Source organism: Delphinus delphis, chromosome 4, assembly GCF_949987515.2.
Source record: "Delphinus delphis chromosome 4, mDelDel1.2, whole genome shotgun sequence".
In the NCBI taxonomy this organism is placed as follows: Eukaryota; Metazoa; Chordata; class Mammalia; order Artiodactyla; family Delphinidae; genus Delphinus; species Delphinus delphis.
In genome coordinates this window covers 84,376,317-84,400,003 of record NC_082686.1, presented here as the reverse complement: position 1 = coordinate 84,400,003, position 23,687 = coordinate 84,376,317, and positions in this window count along the sequence as shown.

Here is a 23,687-nt window from a genome sequence, read left to right as displayed (position 1 = left end):
ACAAAATTGATAAACCATTAGCCAGACCCATCACAAAAAAGAGGGAGAGGCCTCAAATCAATAAAATTAGAAATAAAAACGGAGAAGTTACAACAGACATTGCAGAAATACAAAGCATCCTAAGAGACAAGCAACACTATGCCAATAAAATGGAGAACCTGGAAGAAATGGACAAATTCTTAGAAAGGTGTAACCTTCCAAGACTGAACCAGGAAAAAATAGAAAACGTGAACACAACAATCACAAGTAATGAAATTGAAACTGTGATTAAAAATCTTCCAACAAACAAAAGTCCAGGACCAGATAGATGGCTTCACAGGCGAATTCTATCAAACATTTAGAGAAAAGCTAACACCCATCCTTCTCAAGCTCTTCCAAAAAGTTGTGGAGGAAGGAACACTCCCAAACTCATTCTATGAGGCCACGATCACCCTGATACCAAAACCAGACAAAGATACTACAAAAAAAGAAAATTACACACCCAATATCTCTGATGAATATAGATGCAAAAATCCTCAACAAAATACTGGCAAACAGAATCCAACAACACGTTAAAAGGTTCATACACCATGATCAAGTGGGATTTATCCCACTGATGCAAGGATTCTTATATGCAAATCAATCAATGTGATACACCATATTAACAAATAGAAGAATAAAAACCATATGATCATCCCAATAGATGCAGAAAAAGCTTTTGACAAAATTCAACACCCATTTATGATAAAAACTCTCCCGAAAGTGGGCATAGAGGGAACCTACCTCAACATAATAAAGGCCATATATGACAAACCCACAGCAAACATCATTCTCAATGGTGAAAAACTGAAAGCATTTCCTCTAAGATCAGGAACAAGACAAGGATGTCCACTCTCACCACTATTATTCAACATAGTTTTGGAAGTCCTAGCCACAGCAATCAGAGAAGATAAAGAAATAAAAGGAATACAAATCTGAAAAGAAGAAGTAAAACTGTCCCTGTTTGCAGATGACATGATACTATGCATAGAGAATCCTAAAGATGCCACCAGAAGAGTACTAGAGCTAATCAATGAATTTGGTAAAGTTGCAGGATACAAAATTAATGCACAGAAATCTCTTGCATTCCTATACACTAATGATGAAAAATCTGAAAGAGAAATTAAGGAAACACTCCCATTTACCATTGGAAAAAAAAAGAATAAAATACCTAGGAATAAACCTACCTAGGGAGACAAAAGACCTGTATGCAGAAAACTATAAGACACTGATGAAAGAAATTAAAGATGACACTAACAGATGTAGTGATATATCATGTTCCTGGATTGGAAGAATCAATATTGTGAAAATGACTGTGCTACCCAAAGCAATCTACAGATTCAATGCAATCCCTATCAAATTACCAATAGCATTTTTTACAGAACTAGAACAAAAAATCTTGAAATTTGTATGGAGACACAAAAGATCCCAAATAGCCAAAGCAGTCTTGAGGAAAAAAACGGAGCTGGAGGAATGAAACTCCCTTACTTCAGACTATACTACAAAGCTACAGTAATCAAGACAATATGATACTGGCACAAAAACAGAAATATACATCAATGGAACAGGATAGAAAGCCCAGAACTAAACTCACGCACCTATCATCAACTAATCTATGACAAGGAGGCAAGGATATACAATGGAGAAAAGACGGTCTCTTCAATAAGTGGTGCTGGGAAAACTGGACAGCTACCTGTAAAAGGATGAAATTAGAACACTCCCTAACACCATCCACAAAAATAAAGTCAAAATGGATTAGAGACCTAAATGTCAGACAGGACATTATAAAACTCTTAGAGGAAAACATAGGCAGAACACTCTATGACATAAATCACAGCAAGAACTTTTTTTTTTCTTTTGCGGTACGTGGGCCTCTCACCGCTGCGGCCTCTCCCGCTGCAGAGCAACAGGTTCCAGACAGGCAGGCCCAACGGCCATGGCTCACAGGCGCAGCCACTCCGCGGCATGAGGGATCCTCCCGGACCTGGGCACAAACCTGCGTCTCCTGCATCGGCAGGCGGACCCCCAACCCCTGCGCCACCAGGGAAACCCAGCAAGATCTTTTTTGATCCACTTCCTAGAGTAATGGAAATAGAAACAAAAATAAACAAATGGGACCTAATGAAACGTCAAAGCTTTTGCACAGCAAAGGAAACCATAAACAAGACGAAAAGACAACCCTCAGAATGGGAGAAAATATTTGCCAATGAATCAACAGACAAAGGATTAATCTCCAAAATATATGAAGAGCTCATACAGCTCAATATTAAGAAAACAAACAACCCAGTCCAAAAATGGGCAGAAGACCTATACAGACATTTCTCCAAAGAAGACATACAGATGGCCAAGAAGCACATGAATAGCTGCTCAACATCACTGATTATTAGAGAAATGCAAATCAAACCTATAATGAGGTATCACCCCACACCAGTTAGAATGGGCATCATCAGAAAATCTACAAACAACAAATGCTGGAGAGGGTGTGGAGAAAAGGGAACCCTCTTGGACTGTTGGTGAGAATGAAAATTGATAGAGCCACTATGGAGAACAGTATGGAGGTTCCTTAAAAAACTAAAAATAGAATTACCATATGATCCAGCAATCCCACAACTGGGCATATATCCAGAGAAAAGCATAATTCAAAAAGACACATGCACCCCAATGTTCTTTGCAGCACTGTTTACAATAGCCAGGTCATGGAAGCAACCTAAATGCCCATTGACAGATGAATGTATAAAGAAGATGTGGTACATATATGCAATGGAATATTACTCAGCCATAAAAAGGAATGAAACTGGGTCATTTGTAGAGACGTGGATGAATCTAGAGACTGTCATACAAAGTGAAGTAAGTCATAAAGAGAAAAACAAATACCATATATTAACACATATATGTGGAACCTAGAAAAATGGTACAGATGAACCGGTTTGTAGGGCAGAAATAGAGACGCAGATGTAGAGAACAAACGTATGGACACCAAGGGGGGAAAGCCGCAGGGGGGTGGGGGGTTGGTGTGATGAATTGGGCATTTGGGATTGACATGTATACACTGATGTGTATAAGATTGATGACTAATAAGAAACTGCTGTATAAAAAAATAAATTAAATAAAAATTAAAAAAAAAAAGAGGGCTTCCCTGGTGGCACAGTGGTTGAGAGTCCACCTGACGATGCAGGGGACACAGGTTCGTGCCCCGGTCTGGGAAGATCCCACATGCCGTGGAGCGGCTGGGCCCGTGAGCCATGGCCGCTGAGCCTGCGTGTCCAGAGCCTGTGCTCCGCAAAGGGAGAGGGCATACAGTGAGAGGCCTGTGTACCGCAAAAAAAAAAAGACATAGAGTGGCAGAACGAATTTTAAAAAAAAATTCAACCATATGATTCCTACAAAAGATTCACTTCAGCTTTACAGACACACATAGACTGAAAGTGAAGTGATGGAAAAATATATTCCATGTAAATAAAAATAGAGAGGAGAGGTAGCTACACTTACATCTGACAAAATAGACTTTAAGCTAAAACTGTAACAAGAGGCAAATAAGATCACTATACAGTTATAAAGGGGTCAAGTCATCAAGAGGATATAACAATTATAAATATTTATGCACCCACATCAAAGCACCTAAATGTATAAAGCAAATATTAACAGATCTGAAAGGAGAAATAGATAACAATACAATAATATAGGGAACTTCAGTATCCCACTTTTGTCAATGGATAGATTATCCAGACAGAAAATCAATAAGGAAACACTGGACTTAAACTACACACTAAACTAACAGTCATATACAGAACATTTCATCCAACAGCACAGAATATACATTCCTCTCAAGTGTACATGGAACATTTTCCAGGATAGATCATGTGTTAGGCCACAAAATAAGTGTTAATATATTTAAGAAGACTGAAATCATATCAAGCATCTTTTCCAGCCACAATGGTACAAAACTAGAAATGAATTAAAAGAAGAAAACTGAAAAATTCACAAATATGTGCAGATTTAACAACATGCTCCTGAGCAACCAATAGGACAAAGAAGAAATCAAAAGGAAAATTAAGACAAATGAATATAGAAATAAATTACATACCAAAACTTAAAGCAGTTTTTTTTTATATAATAGTGTTTATTTATTTTTACTTACTGACAGTTTTGCTTTATTTATTTATTTATTTATGGCTGTGTTGGGTCTTCGTTTCTGTGCGAGGGCTTTCTCTAGTTGTGGCAAGCAGGGGCCACTCTTCATCGCGGTGCGCGGGCCTCTCACTATTGCGGTGTCTCTTGTTGTGGAGCACAGGCTCCAGATGCGCAGGCTCAGTAATTGTGGCTCACGGGCCCAGTTGCTCCACGGCATGTGGGATCCTCCCAGACCAGGGCTCGAACCCATGTACCCTGCATTGGCAGGCAGATTCTCAACCACTGTGCCACCAGGGAAGCCCTGAAGCAGTTTTAAGAGGGAAGTTTACAGCAATAAATTCCTATGCTAAGAAAAAAATAAAGATCTCAAATAAACAACTTAACTTTACACCTCGAAGAACTAGAAAAAGAACAAACTAATCCAAAGTTAGCAGAGAGAAGGAAACAGCAAAGCAGAGTGTAAATAAATGAAAAAGAGACTAAAAAGACTAGAGAAAAAATCCATGAAACTAAGAGCTGGTTCTTTGAAAAGATAAACAAAATTGACAAAGTTTAGCTAGACTAACTAAGAAAAACAGAAAAAATACTCAAATAGATAAAAATCAGAAATGAGACAGAAGGCATTACAACTGATAACACAGAAATAGTAAGGATCATAAGAAACTACTATGAAAAATTACATGCCAACAACTAGATAACCTAGAAAATGAATAAATTCCTAAATGCATATAACCTATCAAAACTGACTCATAAAGAAACCAGAGACTTCCCTGTTTGTCCAGTGGCTAAGGCTCTGCACTCCCAATGCAGGGGGCCCGGGTTCGATCCCTAGTCAGGGAACCAGATCCCACATGCCACAGTGAAGTTCCCGCATGCCGCAACTAAGACCCGGCACAGCCAAATAAATAATAAATAAATAAATAAATATTTTTATAAAAAAAGAAATAGAAAATCTGAAATGATCAATTACTAGTAAGGAGATTGAATCAGTGTTTAAAACCCTCCCAACACAGGAAAAAACAGACGGCTGCAATGGTGAATTCTCCCAAACATTTAAAGAAGAATTAATACCAACCCTTCCCAGCTCTTCCAAGAAAACAGAAGAGAAGGAAACATTTCCCAGTCTCATTTTACAAGGTCAGCATTAGTTTGCTTTCAAAAGCCAGAGAAAGGCACTACAAGAAAAGAAAATTATAGGCCAATGGCCCTTATGAACATAGATGCAAAAATCCTCAACAAAATATTAGCAAACCAAATTCAATAGTACATTGAAAGGGTCATTAAGTCAAATTCATAGAAACAGAGTAGAATAATGATTTCCAGGATATGGGGCATCGGGGAAATAGGGAGAGGCTGATAAAAGTGTACAAGATTTCAGTTTTAAGATGATTAAAGTCTGAGGATCTAATGTATAACATGGTGACTATAGTTGATAACACTATATTGTATAATTGAAATTTATGAAGAGAGTAGAATTTAAGTGTTCCCACCAAAAAGGAAAAAAAATAAATATATGAGGTGGGAATCCTTTCACAATGTATACCTCCATCAGTTCATCATGCTGTACACTTTAAATAAATTATAATTTTTTGTCAATTATACCTCAATAGAACTGAGAAAAAAAAAAGAAAAAAGAAAACATCACCTCTTCATTATGCAGTTACCTTCTTCCAAGGAGCTGAAATCACTTGATTCCACACATTCAAAGCAAATGGCAAATACACCGGGCCATTTCTACATCCAAAAAGTCATGGCAGTAATTTGCAGAAAAGTCATCCAGATCATTGCAAGTTTTGATTGAGCCCATTGTGTTGCTAACACTGTTCGAGCCTCTAGGAGTAATAAAAAAAGAAAGAAGGATGAGGAAAAGGAATCGAAAGAGGAGAAGTAGCATGTTCTTATCCTAAAGGAGCTTGTAACCCACTACTAGGGACCCCCTCAGAGCATTAGTTTGAAAATGAGGAAGTACCAGACTCTCAACTGGTCCCTCTGCCTCCACTTCTCACGTTCTCTGTCAATTTGCCATACAGCAATCTGAACCATCGCTTGAAAACCCAAATCAGAGCTTGTACTGTGAAACTGAAAATCTTCTCATAGCTTCCTATTTCACTTAGCAGGAAAAAAAGAAAAAGTACACTCTTCACCAAAGTACCACAAAGGCTTAGATGTCCTGAGGCCTGCTGACTTCTGAGACCCCATCTCCTACCGCACATCTTCACTTTCACTAGCCTCAGACACACTGGTCTTCTTTTCTATTCCTCAATCATCCAAGCTCTTACCTGCCTTCTGTCCTCTGTAGCGGCCAATCCCTCCCCTGATACAGCTGGCTGCTTGTTTTCAGTAGGATCTTGGGTCCTGTGTTGCCCATTGAAAAAGCCTTCCGTGACCATCCCGCATCAGCCAGCCGCTCACCCCACCTGCCACATTCTCTGGCATGCGTTTTCTTCACAGCGCTTTTCACCATCTGAAATTGCCATGTTTTCTTGTGTCCTTATTTATTGCCTGTTTCCTCCTGCTGGAAAGTCAACTGTATGAAAATAAAAACCATGCCCGTGTTGTTGTTCACTATACATACTTGGCTTCAATATTTTTGAATGAAAGGTAGACAGAAAGGAACATGTCAGTGTTGACTATAGAGTCCAAGAAGACTCCAGGAACTCAAGGGGCCTCGAAGGACAGATAGCGGTAAACCACTCAGAATCTGATCAGGTTAATTCTCCTTCACTGTCTTTCCCACTAAAGCCTACATCCTTCAGCATCTGAAAAAGTCAAACAAGCAAACCAGAAAGCACATGCTAAATGCTTGTTGAATAACTATTTTTAAACAATCCCACATGGTGTGTATCCCTTGAACCCAAGTGTTGGGTTCACAGAAGTTTTTCTAGTTCAGGCCAGCAGTGTCTCAGGTAGAAACTGTTCTATGTCTAGAGTAAAGACAAAATGAAACAGAGCTTCAGGTAACCCAAACTGGTGCTGATGTAAGAAGAAGAAGAAAAAAATCTACTCCAAGTGAGCTCCTTTCCCATCTCTAAGCCTCAAGCCTAACTTTACAAAAGTACATAGAATATGCAATCTTGTCAGCTTTTGTGACTTAAATACTGTAGTGTTTGCCTTAGACAAGTTTTTGGCTCCTATATCATGCTTTTATTTCTGGGAATGCTTAGCAAAGAAAAGAAATCTCAGGCTTAATGTCTCTCTCCATTAAATATCCATACTCCCAAAGTTTTAAATCATTACTACTTGGAATAATTGCAACCCATTTCCATCCCACGGTCCCTGACACTATGTCATTTCAACCACAACCAGGTGGAATAACAAAGGGGATTACATGTTCATTTGGAATGAGATATGTGCAGAAAACCCCTTAAGAAGCAAAGATCCTTTTTCTATTCATGTCTTTAATAATAATGAACAAGAAAACAGAAGGGCAAATGGGAGAGCAGCAAGAAGCATTTATTAGATAGTTGTTTGGGAACTGAGGAGTTGACAGATCTTTCCCTGGTATGACAACAGGTCTTGAGCCTAGCGTTTGTCAGACTAAGACTAAAATTGCAATGCCCTTTTACTTGACGCATTATGTCCTGGAAAAAACTTCAAGGCCAAGGAAAAACTTGGTAAACAAGGAGAATGTGCTGCCTAAAATATATAAAACTGCCTCAAATCTTAGATTGCACAGCTATAGCAAATTAATTTGTGTATGTGATAAAGAGTGTCACAGGGACTTCCCTGGTGGTCCAGTGGCTGAGACTCCTCGCTCCCAATGCAGGGGTCCCGGGTTCGATCCCTGGTCAGGGAACTAGATCCCACATGCCGCGACTAAGACCCAGCACAGCCAAATAAATAAACAAATTTTTTTTTAAAAAAAAGGGTGTCGGGCTTCCCTGGTGGCAAAGTGGTTAAGAATCTGCCTGCCAGTGCAAGGGACACAGGTTCGAGCCCTGGTCCGGAAAGATCCCACATGCCACGGAGCAACTAAGCCCATGAGCCACAACTACTGAGCCTGAGCTCTAGAGCCCGCAAGCCAAAACTACTGAGCTCACGTGCCACAACTACTGAAGCCTGCACGCCTAGAGCCTGTGCTCCACAACAAGAGAAGCCACAACAATAAGAAGTCCGCGCACTGCAATGAAGACCCAACATAGCCAAAAATTTTAAATTAATTTTTTTAAAAAACAGGTGTCACAAATACTTATGACATTATATTTTTTTTAACTTCTGGAAATCAAAAAGTACTCAAACACACACCCACACAAACACACGTATTTATGCTTTGGGGAGGACACATGATTTGCCACATATGTGACAAAAGATTAAATCCTAATTATGTATAACACAGTTTAAATTAATAAGAAAAAGACAACTGTCACAATAATCGATAACTGAACAATATGAAAAAGAAATTGACAAAAAAAGAAACTCAAATATCCTGCTAACATTTATTCATCTTTTACTTATTCAATCAACAAATATTTATTGAGTACCAAGTATGTACCTGGTATTACACAAGACACCAGGTATACAGTGATGAGCAAAAAATGGCCCTGTTCTGAAAGAACTCATAGTATATTAAACCCAACTCATAACCAAAGATATTCAAATTAAAATGGTTTTTTATCTATTAAATGCCTTCAATTTACATTCTATAAATTCGGCAAGATACACTAAGAAGCTTAAATTTTTTCATATGCTTGTCTTGGTAATTCCATACCTGAGCATTTTTCCTAACGGACTAATCAGAAAGATGCAAACAGACTTATGTACAACTATGTTAATTGTGCTATTTATAATAGTGGAATCTGGGAACCACCTTAATGTTCAACAATTAGTAATGTTTTCTAGAAATTTTTAGTGTCAATAGAAAATTCTGACGAAAAAAGTGTGGCTGAAAAAATCATGATACAAAACTGGAGATACCGATAGCATGATATTGATGCGTGAATACATGCATATTCTACATGCTCTAAAGTATTCGTCTAATACTAAAGGAAAAAAAGGTTTTAAAGATAACCACCATGAATGCTTTTGACAACGATGCCATCTTGTAAGTTGTTTGCCAAATAAGCCGTCTAAATACGCTCTTTTCAATGCTCACAATCTGAATATATTTTGGAGCATACTGGTGTTACCGACCACGGCACTTGGCCCTTCCGAATCAATACACATTGACTAGAGGCCAGACAAGAAATTCAGGCAAGGCTTTATTGGGGCCCCTGCTGCAGCAGCGGAGAGTGAGAACAAACAACAGGTTCCCTTGCTTGGTTGCTCCTGGAGGGGCGCAATCTTGTTCTTTATATGGGGTGAGGATAGGGGTGTGTCCAGGGGTCCTGCTGGAGGGGTGGCTTAGATGTTTTGCCCACCCCTCTGGTGGTGGTGTGTGCAGGAGGTATGCTCAGTACGCTGCTTTTTCTCCCAGCACCCTGCTTTTGCTCCAGGCTCTTCATAAGTGGCAGTTGGGTTTTTTGGTCTCTTTCTATATTTTGGGTCCAGAATTTGCCCTAATTGGGCATGCATGCAGTTATTTTTAGTCCCATACAGTTTCTTTGTATTTTGTGGCTGGAGGAGCAGTGTGTCCAGGGCAAGCATTGCAGCAAAGGGGCCCAGGTCCCAGCAAAGGGTCCCAGTTCCCAGCCTGTCTCACTGGGGCTAAGAAAATCCTAATATTGGAAGCAATACAAATCAACCCTCTTAATTGAGCAATAAAATGCTACTTCATTGTTTAAATTGTTTTAAAAGGAAAGTTCAAAGTTTAGCTTGACATTCACCTCTGCCTTTATAAGAGAAACACAGCCTATAAAATCATTTTTATGCATGTTATTTATTTATTTATTTATTTTTGGCTGCATCGGGTCTCCGTTGCTGCGCACCAGCTTTCTGTAGTAGTGGGGGCTACTCTTCCTTGCGGTGCGCAGGCTTCTCATTGCAGTGGCTTCTCTTGTTGCGGAGCACAGGCTCTAGGCGCCCCGGCTTCAGTACTTGTGGCTCGTGGGCTCTAGAGCGTAGGCTCAGTAGTTTTGGCGCACGGGCTTAGTTGCTCCCCCGACATGTGGGATCTTCCGCGACCAGGGCTCCAACCTGTGTCCCCTGCATTGGCAGGCGGATTTTTAACCACTGCGCCACCAGGGAGGGTCATGCCTAAAATCATTTAAAACCTCAGACCACCGAGTTGGACTTAGGACTGGGATTTTCTCCGTTTTGCCAGGACTCTCAAAGGTCTCCAGCGACTGGCACTTCTGCAGAGGGCTGCCTCTGCCCGGAAGGCCGCAGCTCCACTTCCTGCCTGGGGGAGGAACTTCGGGCCCTCGCCGGGATTTCAGAAACCTGTTCGAGCTGGTTTTGTAGGGCTGAATCTTGTTATTTGGTAAATACTTATTTAGCTCTCCGAGGACTCAGAACTAATCACTGCCACTTCTCTTTAATAATAAATGGTGAACTTCAAACGCGGTAGAACTCAACTGACTAATCAGTACTCGCCGGGAGGTGCAAAAGTGCAACCCGCCAACGGACATGAAAGACTGAACATTTCCTGTTCCAGCTCGCGGCGGCCCAGAATAAACTTAAACCAAGTGGGAAGATGTTGATGCGGCCGCCGACCCCCGGGCGCGGGCCGCGGGAGCCCGGGATCCATCTGCCCGCGGCCGGGCGCGCCGTCCCTTCCTCTTTCGCCCCGGGGACCCTCAAAGCCCGCCGCTCTGCCGGCTCCACAGTCTGGGCTTCTGCTCCCTTGGGCTTTTAATGCTGCCTTTTAAATACGCTGCTCAGTTGCAAACCAATTAGCCCTTTCCGTTTGCCCGGGCGAGCGGTGGGGAGCGCTCAGCGCGCCCCTCTCCGGCGGAAACTCGTGGGCTCCCGGGCGCCGCGCTCGCTGCTCGGAAGGGGGTCAGCACGCCCGGCGTCATTGATGCCAGCCTTCCAGGATTTGGGCCGCAAAATCTTTTATTTACTAGAAAAGGTAAGGGTCGCCCCTTTAATGGTTTCATTTTGTCATGCGAAAAACAAGTTATAAGGGCCACCCCATACACTTGTATTTGCATCATCAGAGCCGCGCGGTCCCAGCTTAATCCACTGCTGATTTGGAAATGCTATCGGGCCTTTGGAAATATTGAAAGATTTTTGTCCCAGACACAGGGATAAAGATATTGAATAAGTGTTGAGACCTGACTCATATTTATCTAAAATTCTGCTTATCCAAATGTAATTTGAATTCTATATTGCCCATTCTGGTGAAGGCATGAGCGTTTGAGGTGAAGCTGACTGTAGTTTTCTGATAAACCATAATAAAGCTTTGAATGAGAATTATTTTGCCCCCAAATTTTTCCATCTTTTATATAATTATTTCATCTTTGTATAATGGAGACCCAAACAGATCTGAAGTCCAATTTGTTCTCAAATTTAACACATTTCTGTCAGATTTTTAAACATGAATTAATTTAGAATAAGTTGCTGGAACCATAGGGATTGATGTTAAAATGGTTTCGCCTCATTCACACAGGGCCCTGCCAATGTACTTTTAATTTTACCCACTTAATAATCCCTAGGTATGGAGAAAAGACGGGAAGCACTTGTTCTCCAACCGCTCGCTGAAGCAACACTGCGGGCGTTTTCAGTGATGAGCTTGGAGTGCCCCGCTGTGGAAGGAGATGTGCACTACAATTTCTTTCTTCCAGGTGAGTTTATAGTTGGCTGCTGATTTGGAAACCTTATAGTTCTTCACCTCTGCCCACCATGAGGTCGGATGTTACTTTACTGTTAACATCTGTGAATTCAGTCTCACTCCTTTTCTTCCATGAAACATAAATATTTGTTGAAAAGAATGAATGGACGGGGACTTCCCTGGCAGTCCAGTGGTTAAGACTTCCCCTTCCAATGCAGGGGGTGCGGGTTTGATCCCTGGTCAGGGGAGCTAAGATCCCACATGCCTCCCGGCCAAAAAACCAAAACATAAAACAGAAGCAATATTGTAACAAGTTCAATAAAGACTTTAAAAATGGTGCATGTCAAAAAATGTTTATAAAAAGGAATGAATGGACGAATGAATCCTTTGGTCTCTCTTCCAAAAGCTTTGCATTTATTTTCTTGCAAAACCCAGAGCTGTGTTAGTACCCATTATGACATTTCGGAGCAGGTAGAATGAAATGACAAGGAGCACAAATAGGTGTGATCTCGTGTCGCAGCTCTCAACAATTGGCAGTGGCTGCCACAGAAGGAGTCTGAGGCCAGGTGCTGGCTCAAAAGGAAGGGTGATGTGATGCGTGAGCATGATGCAAAAAGGAAGTTAATCACTCTCTGCCTTAGGAGCTGAAACCTGTATAACTGATCTATAACACTGCTAGCCATTGGCTAATGATCACTGAGTTTATTTAGCCTATGTCAGTCTTTGTTTTCATCTCAAAAACAAAACAGTATATTTACTGTTTACCCTGCCAAACAATAAACCTCATTTTTATTTATGTGATAATAATTAAAAAGCTCTCCCTACATAATTATTGCTGTAGCCTCTACCCTGGTTTTCCAGATGCTGACCTGTTCAGTCCTTCTTGTGATGTTCTATTCCTCAAACTACTTAGATCTATGTGCCTCTCTGTGCTGGTGTTCCCCTAGTCATGCAGCTTATAAGTAGGATCTGGTAGAGGCGGGTATTAATAATCATGGTGGCATAAACTGGGGCTGTCCTGGGCAAATCAGAACTTGTAGTCACCCTACTTGTAAACCCTAAAGTTCAAGGGCCAGGGTCACTGTGTACTCCTAGAATGTGGTGAGCAACTGGGTAACCACACACCTGCTAAGCTCACAGCTCCATGAATTCCCCTCAGTAAATCTTCAGAAACTGTATGTGCTGCCTGGTCATCACTCTTATTTGCTTGACAGCAGAAATGTTTAATGACTAATCCCAGACTCTTTGCAAGCTTCCAACTAACTCCTGGAGGAAACTGAGATATCTGCCCAGAAGATTGCCTACTACTGTACCGTCAGAGGTTGAGTACAGAGATGACACTTAATTACCCAGAACCTTGGAACCAGCATGCTTCTACTTTACACAGTCTATATGTCCCTGAAAAAGTATACATTAGGTGATACATCAGGGAAATCACATTTTAAATTCACTGGAGAGAATGGCTAAATAATGAAACCTTGTAGTGAGCCTCCTATAAGAATTTTTAAACTCCTTTTAAAATGCAAATAATTTACTGTTTTATAAATCTGGATTTTGGTAGAGTTGGTTTTCTTAAAGCAGAAAGTGTGACCTAGAACTTTGGTTTCCCTCAGAGGTAATGAACCTTTATCTGAGTCATATTTTCAAGTTATACTCTAAATGGAGATATTTTCATTAGGACGCTTTTAACTGCAAGTAACCAAAACCCACATCTGTCTTATACAATGAAGATGATGCATTGGTTCATATAACTGAAAATTCCAGTTCAAGCTTTAAGCAAGGGTTAATCCAGCGGCTCTAATAGTGTCACCAAACTGTTAGTTTCTTTCCATTTTTCTGCTTTATCTTGACAGGTACTGTCTTCATGTTAAGGACAGTGAAGTGAATTAATGAAATCACCAACATTATCATAGCTATGTGAAGGAGGTAACTCAATGTTCTCTAAGAAGGAATAAGAGATAAAGTAACAAAGTTGTTTGAATCAAGATATTTTTTCATGAAATAATCTACAGATTAAACAGTGTTTAAGGAAAACAACTTTGTTGAGAGCCTGTTTAGGTCCATGATGGAGGAAACTGTCCTCCCTTTTTCTTTTTCTTTTCTTTTTTTTTATTGAAATATAGTTGATTTGCAATATTGTGTTAGCTTCATGTGTACAGTAAAGTAGTTGAGTTACATTATTTTCAGATTATTTTCCCTTATAAGTTATTACAAGATATTGAATATAGTTCCCTGTGCTATACAGTAAATTATTACTGCTTATCTACTTTTTGTATAGTAGTTTGTATCTGTTAATCCCATACTCCTAATTTATCCTCCCCCCCACGCTTCCCCTATGGTAACTGTAAGTTTGTTTTCTATGTCTGTGAGTTTGTTTCTGTTTTATATATAGATTAATTTGTATTATTTTTTGATTCCACATATAAGTGATATCATGTAATATTTCTCTTTCTCTGTCTGACTTCTCTTAGTATGATAATCTCTAGGTCCATCCATGTTGCTGCAAATGGCATTATTTTGTTCTTTTTTATGGCTGAGTAATATCCCATTGTATATATATACAACATCTTCTTAAACCAATCATCAGTTGTTGGGCATTTGTGTTGTTTCCATGTCTTGGCTATTGTAAATAATGCTGCTATGAACATTGGGGTACATTATCTTTTCAAATTAGAGCTTTTGTCTTTTCTGTGTATATGCCCAGGAGTGGGATTGCAGGATCATATGGTAGCTCTAGTTGTAGTTTTTTATGAAAACTCCATACTGTTTTCCATACTGGCTGCACCAATTTACATTTCCAACAACAGTGTAGGAGAGTTCATTTTTCTCCATACCCTCTCCAGCATTTATTATCTGTAGACTTTTTGATGATAGCTATTTTGACCGGTGTGAGGTAATACCTCATTGTGATTGTGATTTGCATTTCTCTGATAATTAGTGATGTCAGGCATGTTTTCATGTTGTCCATCTGTATGTCTTCTTTAGAGAAATGTCTGTTTAGGTCTTCTGCCCATTTTTGGATTGGATTGGGTTTTTTTTTGATATTGAATTGTATGAGCTGTTTGTATATTTTGGATATTAACCCCTTGTCAGTCACATCACTTACAGACATTTTCTCCCACTCTGTAGATCATCTTTTCATTTTGTTGATGGTTTCCTTTGAATGTGCAGAAGCTTTTAAGTTTTATTAGGTCCCATTTGTTTATTTTTGCTTTTATTTCTTTTGCCTTGGGAGACTAACCTAAGAATATACTGATATAATTTATGTCTGAGAATGTTTTGTCTGTGTTCTCTTCTGGGAATTTTATGGTGTCATTTTGTATATTTTGGTCTTTAAACCATTTTGAGTTTATTTTTGTACATAGTGTGAGAGACTGTTCTAATTCCATTGATTTACATATAGCTGTCCAGCTTTACCAACACCACGTGTTGAAGAGACTGTCTTTTCTCCATTGTATATTCTTGCCTCCTTTATTGAAGATTAATTGACTGTAGGTGTGTGGGTTTATTTCTGAGCTCTGTATTCTGTTTCATTGATCTATATGCCTGTTTTGTGGTAATACCATGCTGTTTTGATTACTGTAGCTTTTCAGTATTGTTTGAAGTCTGGAAGAGTTATGCCTCCAGCTTTGTTCTTTTTCCTCAGTATTACTTTGGCAATTCTGGATCTTTTGTGGTTCCATATAAATTTTAGGATTATTTGTACTAGTTCTATGAAAAATATCATGGGTATTTTGATAGGGATCACATTAAATCTGTAGATTGCTTTGGGCAGTATGGCCATTTTAAAAGTATTATTTATTCCAATACAATAGCATGGGGTGTCTTTCCATTTCTGTATCAGTGTTTTGTAGTTTTCAGTGTATAGGTCTTTCACCTCCTTGGTTAAGTTTATTCCTAGGCTGTTTTTTGTTGTTGTTGTTTTTTTGATGTTATTTTTAATGGGTTGTTTTTTGTGGCATTTCATTGTTAGTGTAAAGGAATGCAACAGATTTCTGTATATTAATCTTGTATTTTAATACCTTGTTGAATGCATTTATTAGTTCTAATAGTTTTTGTGTGGAGTCTTTAGGGTTCTCTATATAGAGTATCATGTCATCTGCAAGTAGTGACAGTTTTACCTCTTCCCTTCCAGTTTGGATACCTTTATTTATTTTTCTTGTCTAATTGCTGTGGCTAATGTCCTCCCTTTATCTACTGCACACTATTTAGTGTGGTAGTGAGAGGAGGTTGTGGTGAATACTAACATGTACCCCACCTTCACATATTACACCAGACTGATAGTGCTAGGAGAAACCTTAGAGAACACTTGGTCTTGCCTCTTTAGTGTACTGGGGAACTAACTAAGACCCAGAGATGGGGATGAACACAAATTTCATTTTATGAGAGTTGAAGAGACACTTTAAAATGTGAAGGAGGATCAAGCCTCTGCATGCCCACACTTGTTTATTTGTCAACAAATAGCACCTGAAAATCAAAGTCTTACCCAGAGCTTCCACCACTCCAGCCCAACTTGCCCCTGCCTACCCTGCCCATGAAGACTCTGTGGTGCAATTTCAGAAAGTAAGCTCACTTCAATCTGCTACTCACAGCTTCTTCTTGCCTTAAAATGGTGTTTTCTGAATTGAGATACACATACATCAAAGGATACATTGTATATTGTAGAAAAATATAACTGGTATATCAAGCTCATGATTTCACCAAGATTATTGTTCAGAATAAGACTATAGTTGATTTATCAGTGGTAGTCTACCTTAAACAGTACATTTTTAACTTTAAGTATATGATTCAGAGATACCTGTGAAACTTCTACATAGTCAAATTTACACACTGCTGCATTCACAGAAAAACAGTGACTGCTCTGGATATGTATGAAGATTTAAGAGAAAAATTTTATAAAATTTTAAAGACTGTCAATCTCATTAATATCAAGCCATCGATCTCTTTGCTGTTTTATCTATCTTTTTAGAGAGATGGAGCTCACTGGCCTTCACTCAGAAATGTTCTCACTCTTCTATTTGTTTTGTAAGAAATGCCAAGTCTTTTCTGTATGTAATCTTCACTCTGCCAAATTATATGCATGACTTGTGTTGGTGTTAAAAGATAATTGCTCATTTGAACATTCTAAATCAAACCTTCCATGGCAAGTTTACATTCCACATGCAAGACAAAGTGAATAGGAAGATCATAAAACTGGAGCTGTGAGGAACACTGCTTGATCATGGTGAATAAGATAGGTTTTGATGTCTGAATTACTTTTTTTAAACTCAGCTGAAGATCTAGTTGTAAATATTTTAAACCTTATTAAAGAGACACTTGAAAAAAAGGTATCAGATTTCCTTTTCTGGAAGTAAGAGGAACTAAATATTCTGAAAAGTCCTCCCACCACAAAAACAGATAGATCCTGATAAAACATTCTTTATTGCATGTCTGAAAGCATAAGAAAAAGGGTAATTTTTCAGGATACTCTCTCCAAAAATAAATTTCAAAAATGCAGACTGATGAGCAGTAATAATAAGGGAAAGATAGAGTGGCCTAAAGGCACAAGCCAATATTAGAGCTGAGGTAGCTGAACTAAGTCTTGGGCTAGAAGTAAGTACAAAAGTTGAACTTGAGAGTCCCACATTAAGCTGACATTTCTTAAAGGAAGGTAAAATGTTCCAGGTCAATACTCTCCCTGTTTCCTAGCAAAAGTACAAATAAATGTTTTCTGAAGAAAACCACCCCACTGTATTACCAAAAGATTCCCACAGATTAAGAGCAAGCAGTTATGAGCTCAAAATCAAAATCAGAAAGTACATGTGGAAAGAAGACACTATTATTGCAAGTCATCACTAACTACAAACAGATTCAAGTCCCCAGGGAATTCATATTTTGGCAATGTCAGATACAGAATATAATATTTCTGTATATAATCTGTTCAGATAATTAAAGATGTTTTCACAGAACAAGTAATTGTTAAGGGACTATCAAAAATATTCCACAGATTTGAAAAAATAAAAACAAAAGGAACTTTTGGAAATAAAAAATGTAATTGTTGAAAAAGAAAACTTAATAATGGAGGGCTTCCCTGGTGGTGTAGTGGGTAAGAATCTTGCCTGCCAATGCAGGGGACATGGGTTCGAGCCCTGGTCCAGGAAGATCCTACATGCCACGGAGCAACTAAGCCCATGCGCCACAACTACTGAGCCTGCGCTCTAGAGCGCGCGCGCCACAACTACTGAGCCTACGTGCCACAACTACTGAAGCCTGCGTGCCCTAGAGCCCGTGCTCTGCAACAAGAGAAGCCACCACAATGAGAAGGCTGTGCACCACAATGAAGAGTAGCCCCCACTCACTGCAACTAGAGAAAGCCCGCATGCAGCAACGAAGACCCAACGCAGCCAAAAATAAATAAAATTAATTAACAATTAAAAAAAACTTAATGGATGGTTTAGATTGCAGATTAGATGTGAATGAAGAGAGAATTGATGAACTGGAAGATACATCGGAAAGAATATCCAGGATCCAGTTTAGAGAAAAAAGGAGATAAAAGTTAAGGTAGAGATTGAAAGTTGCGGAGGATAAAATGAAAAACTTTAAAATACATCCAGTCAGAATCCTAAGGAAAAAAATAGAATGGAGGAACTGCAATATTTGAAGAGAAAATGATCAAGAATTTTCCAAAACTGATGAGATACATAAGCTCCTAAGTAAAGAAAGTCAATATATAATAAGCAAGATAAATAAAAAGAAACCCACAAAGATACATTGTAATGAAATTGCAGATCACAAAGAACAAAAAGATTTTGAAAGCAACCTGAAAGAAAAGCAATGATGTTTAGATTCTCAACAGTAACAATAGAAAGCAAAAAGACAGGAAATAATAACTTCCTAATTGAGAAAAATGAACTGTCAACTTTTAATTATGTATTCAGCAAAACTATATTTTCAGAAATAATGATAAAATGAAGACATTTTCAGCTGAACAAAAACCTAGAGAGTTTGTCAACAGATATTCACCATAGGAACTTCTAAAGAATGTGTTTCAGTAAGAAAGAAAATTATTGCTAAAGGAAAGTCTGAAAGGCAAATTAATAGTGAACAAATTGGTAAAGTTGTAGATAATTTTAAATGACATCATAGGCATAAAAAAGAGAAAGAAAGGGGCAAGGAGGAAGAAGATTAGAAAGAAAGGAGGAAGGGGAGGAGGTATTCTAATTTACAGTGTTTAAACAATAAAGTATAGAACTAAAGTTCTTGCCTTCAGTAGCATTTGGAGATTCATCAGTCTCCAAATTTTGGTTTTAATTCACTAATCAGAAGTGAGTAGCTTATGGAAAGTGTTCTAAGATCCTTGCATTGTTCAGGAGTTCATTTAACATATTAACTTACTTTAAACTTAAATTTCATATGTATGATAAAATTTCAATATTAATTACTAAAAGAATATGATATATTATTTTTAACTGGTTGAGGGGGGAAATGGTTAAGAAAAAATTTAAACTAAAAAATGAATTAATCTTAAAAAGGCAAAGGAAGGAAAGAAGCAAGTGAAACAGGAAAATTTACATTGATAGAAGCAAGTCCAAATATAACAATAATGACAATAAATATAAATGAATTAAATACAGGTTGAAAGAAAAAGTCCATTTTTTAAATCTAGCTAAACCATTTATAATTGTCACATCTAAAATATTAAAATGTAGAAAGTTTAAAAGAACAAAGATTAAAAAAGAAATAGCAGAAAAATACCAAAACAATGCAGAGATCACTATACTAATATTAGATAAAATAAAATATAAGACAAAGAGCATTATTGGGAATAGAGAATATTACTATATAATAATAAAAGTTTTCAATTCACTATATGATTATAACAACTTTAAACTTGGATGCACAGAATAAAATTGCCTCAAAATCATCATAGCATATGTTAGCACACCTCTAGTAATTATTGGTGGTCTAGAAGACAACAAATTAATTTGGATAAAGAATAAAGAACAAATATAATAAAAATTCTATAATTAACATTTAAAATTACACATCTAACAAGTAGAGAATACACATTCTTCTAAGCTCACCAGCAGTATTTCTAAAAATCCACACTCAGCCATAACACAAGTCTCAACACATCTCAAAGAATCAGTATCATAAAGACCATATTCTCTGGCAACAATACAGTTGAAAAGATATGGGACCATAATACAAACTTGATGGAAGACTTCAAATCACACCTTCAAGAAGTCCTATGAATCCTAATCAGAGTAACTACAAAGAAAAGCATAACCAGCATATCAGAGCAAAAGATCTAAAAACAAAAGACAAGGAGCAAATTTTAAAACCAGGCAGAGAGAGACCTTCAAGATGGTCGAGGAGTAAGACGTGGAGATCCCCTTCCTCCCCACAGATATATCACTACAACTACGTGAGGAACAACTCCTACAGAACACCTACTGAACGCTGGCAGAAGACCTCAGACTTCCCAAAAGGCAAGAAAATCCCCACGTACCTGGGTAGGGCAAAAGAAAACAGAAAAAAGAGAGACAAAAGAATAGGGACAGGACCTGCAGCTCTGGGAGGGAGCTGTGAAGGAGGAAAAGTTTCCACACACTAGGAAGCCCCTTCACTGGTGGAGATGGGGGTTGGGTGGGGGGGAAGCTTAGGAGCCACAGAGGAGAGCGCAGCAACAGGGGTGCAGAGGGCAAAGCGGAGAGATTCCCACACAGAAGATCGGTGCCGACCAGCACTCACCAGCCTGAGAGGCTTGTCTGCTCACCCACCAGGGCGGGTGGCAGCTGGAAGCTGGGCTTTGGAGCTCAGATCCCAAGGAGAGGACTGGGGTTGGCTGAGTGAACACAGCCTGAAGGGGGCTAGTGTGCCACTGTTAGCCGAGAGGGAGTCTGGGAAAAACTCTGGACCTGCCGAAGAGACAAGAGACCATTGTTTCAGGGTGCACAAAGAGAGGGAATTCAGAGCACCACCTAAATGAACTCCAGAGACAGGTATGAGCTGCATGGACATCAGAGCCGGGCATGAAATGCTAACACTGCTGCTGCAGCCACCAAGAAGCCTGTGTGCAAGCACAGGTCACTATCCACATCTCCCCTCCCAGGAACCTGTGCAGCCTGCCACTGCCAGGGTCCTGTGATCCAGGGACAACTTCCCCAGGAGGATACACGGTGCACCTCAGGTTATTGCAACGTCCTGCTGGCCTCTGCCACTGCAGGCTCACCCTGCATTCTGTACCCCACACTCCCTCCGGCCTGAGAGAGCCAGAGCCCCCTAATCAGCTTCTACTTTAATTCCGTCATGTCTGGGTGGGGGACAGATGCCCTCAGCAACCTACATGCAGAGGCGAGGCCAAATACAAAGCTGAACCCCAGGAGCTTTGCGAACAAAGAAGAGAAAGGGAAATTTCTCCCAGCATCCTCAGAAGCAGCGAATTAAATCTCCACAATCAACTTGATGTTGATTGCTGCACCTGTGGAATACCTGAATAGACAACGAATCTTCCCAAAATTGAAGTGGTGGACTTTGGGAGCAAATGTAGGTTTGGGGTTTGCTTTCTACATCCAATTTGTTTCTGGTTTTATATTTATCTTAGTTTAGTATTTAAAGCTTATTATCATTGGTAGATTTGTTTATTGATTTCATTGCTCTCTTTTTTTTAATATATATATTTTTTTCTTTTTGTGAGTGTGTATGTGTATGCTTCTTTGTGTGATTTTGTCTGTATAGATTTGCTTTTATCATTTGGCCTAGGGTTCTGTCTGTCCATTTTTGTTTTGTGTTTTTCTGTCTTTGTTAGTATAGGTTTTAGTGCTTGTTATCATTGGTGAATTTGTTTTTTGGTTTGGTTGCTCTTTTCTTTTTTTTTTTCTTTTTTTAAATTACTTTTTCATTTTTAATAATTTTTTTTATTTTAAAATTTATTTTACTTTATTTTTTCTTTCTTTTTTTTCCCTCCTTTTTCTTCTGAGCCATGTGGCTGACAGGGTCTTGGTGCTCCGGCCACGTGTCAGGGCTGAGCCTCTGAGGTGGCAGAGCCGAGTTCAGGACGTTGGACCACCAGAGACCTCCCATCTCCACGTAATATCAAACGGCGAAAGTTCTCCCAGAGATCTCCATCTCAATACTAAGACCCAGCTCCACTCAACAACCAGAAAGCTACAGTGCTGGACATCCTATGCCAAACAACTAGCAAGGCAGGAACACAACCCCACCCATTAGCAGAGAGGCTGCCTAAAATCATAATGTCACAGACGCCCCAAAACACACCACCAGACATGGTCCTACCCACCAGAAAGAACAGATCCAGTCTCATCCACCAGAACACAGGCACCAGTCCCCTCCACCAGGAAGCTTACACAACCCACTGAACCAACCTTAGCCACTGGGGGCAGACACCAAAAACAATGGGAACTACGAACCTGCAGCCTGTGAAAAGGAGACCCCAAAACACAGTAAGTTAAGCAAAATGAGAAGACAGAGAAATACACAGCAGGTGAAGGAGCAAGGTTAAAACCCACCAGACAAAACAAATGAGAAAATAGCAGTCTACCTGAAAAATAATTCAGAGTAATGACAGTAAAGATGATCGGAAATCTTGGAAAGACAAAGGAGAAAATACAAGAAACATTTAACAAGGACGTAGAAGAATGAACAGCACAATAAATGAAATTTAAAGTTCTCTAGAAGGAATCAAAAGCAGAATAACTGAGGCAGAAGAATGGATAAGTGACCTGGAAAATAAAATAGTGTAAATAACTACCACAGAGGAGAATAAAGAAAAAAGAATGAAAAGAACTGAGGACAATCTCAGAGACCTCTGGGACAACATTAAACACACCAACATTCGATTTATAGGGGTCCCAGAAGAAAAAGAAACAAAAAAGGGACTGGGAAAATATTTGAAGACATTATAGTTGAAAAATTCCCGAATATGGGAAAGGAAATAGTCAGTCAAGTCCCGGAAGTGCAGAGTGTCCCATACAGCATAAATCCAAGGAGAAACATGTCAAAACACATATTAATCAAACTATCAAAACTTAAATACAAAGAAAAATATTAAAAGCAGCAAGGGAAAAGCCTACAACCATGATTAGTCTACGCAGCAAGGATCTCATTCAGATGCGATGGAGAAATTAAAACCTTTATAGACAAGCAAAAGCTAAGAGAATTCAGTACCACGAAACCAGCTTTACAACAAATGTTAAAGGAACTTCTCTAGGCAGGAAACACAAGAGAAGGAAAAGACCTACAATAACAAACCCAAAACAATTAAGAAAATGGTCATAGGAACATACATATCGATAATTACCTTAAAGGTAAATGCTTAAATGTAAATGCTTTCACCAAAACACATAGACTGGCTGAATGGATACAAAAACAAGACCCATATATATGCTGTCTACAAGAAACCCACTTCAGACCTAGGGACACATACAGACTGAAAGTGAGGGGATGGAAAAAGATATTCCATGCAAATGGAAAGCAAAAGAAAGCTGGGGTAGGAATTCTCATATCAGACAAAATAGACTTTAAAATAAAGACTATTACAAGAGACAAAGAAGGACACTACATATTGATCAAAGGATCAATCCAGGGAAAAGATATAACAATTGTAAATATTTATGCATCGAACATAGGAACACCTCAATACAGAAGGCAAATGCTAACACATAAAAGGGGAAATCGACAGTAACACAATAATAGTGGGGGACTTTAACACCCCACTTTCACCAATGGACAGATCATCCAAAATGAAAATAAATAAGGAAACACAAGCTTTAAGTGATACATTAAACAAGATGGACTTAATATTTATAGGACATTCCATCCACAAACAACAGAATACACTTTCTTCTCAAGTGTTCATGGAACATACTCCAGGATAGATCACATC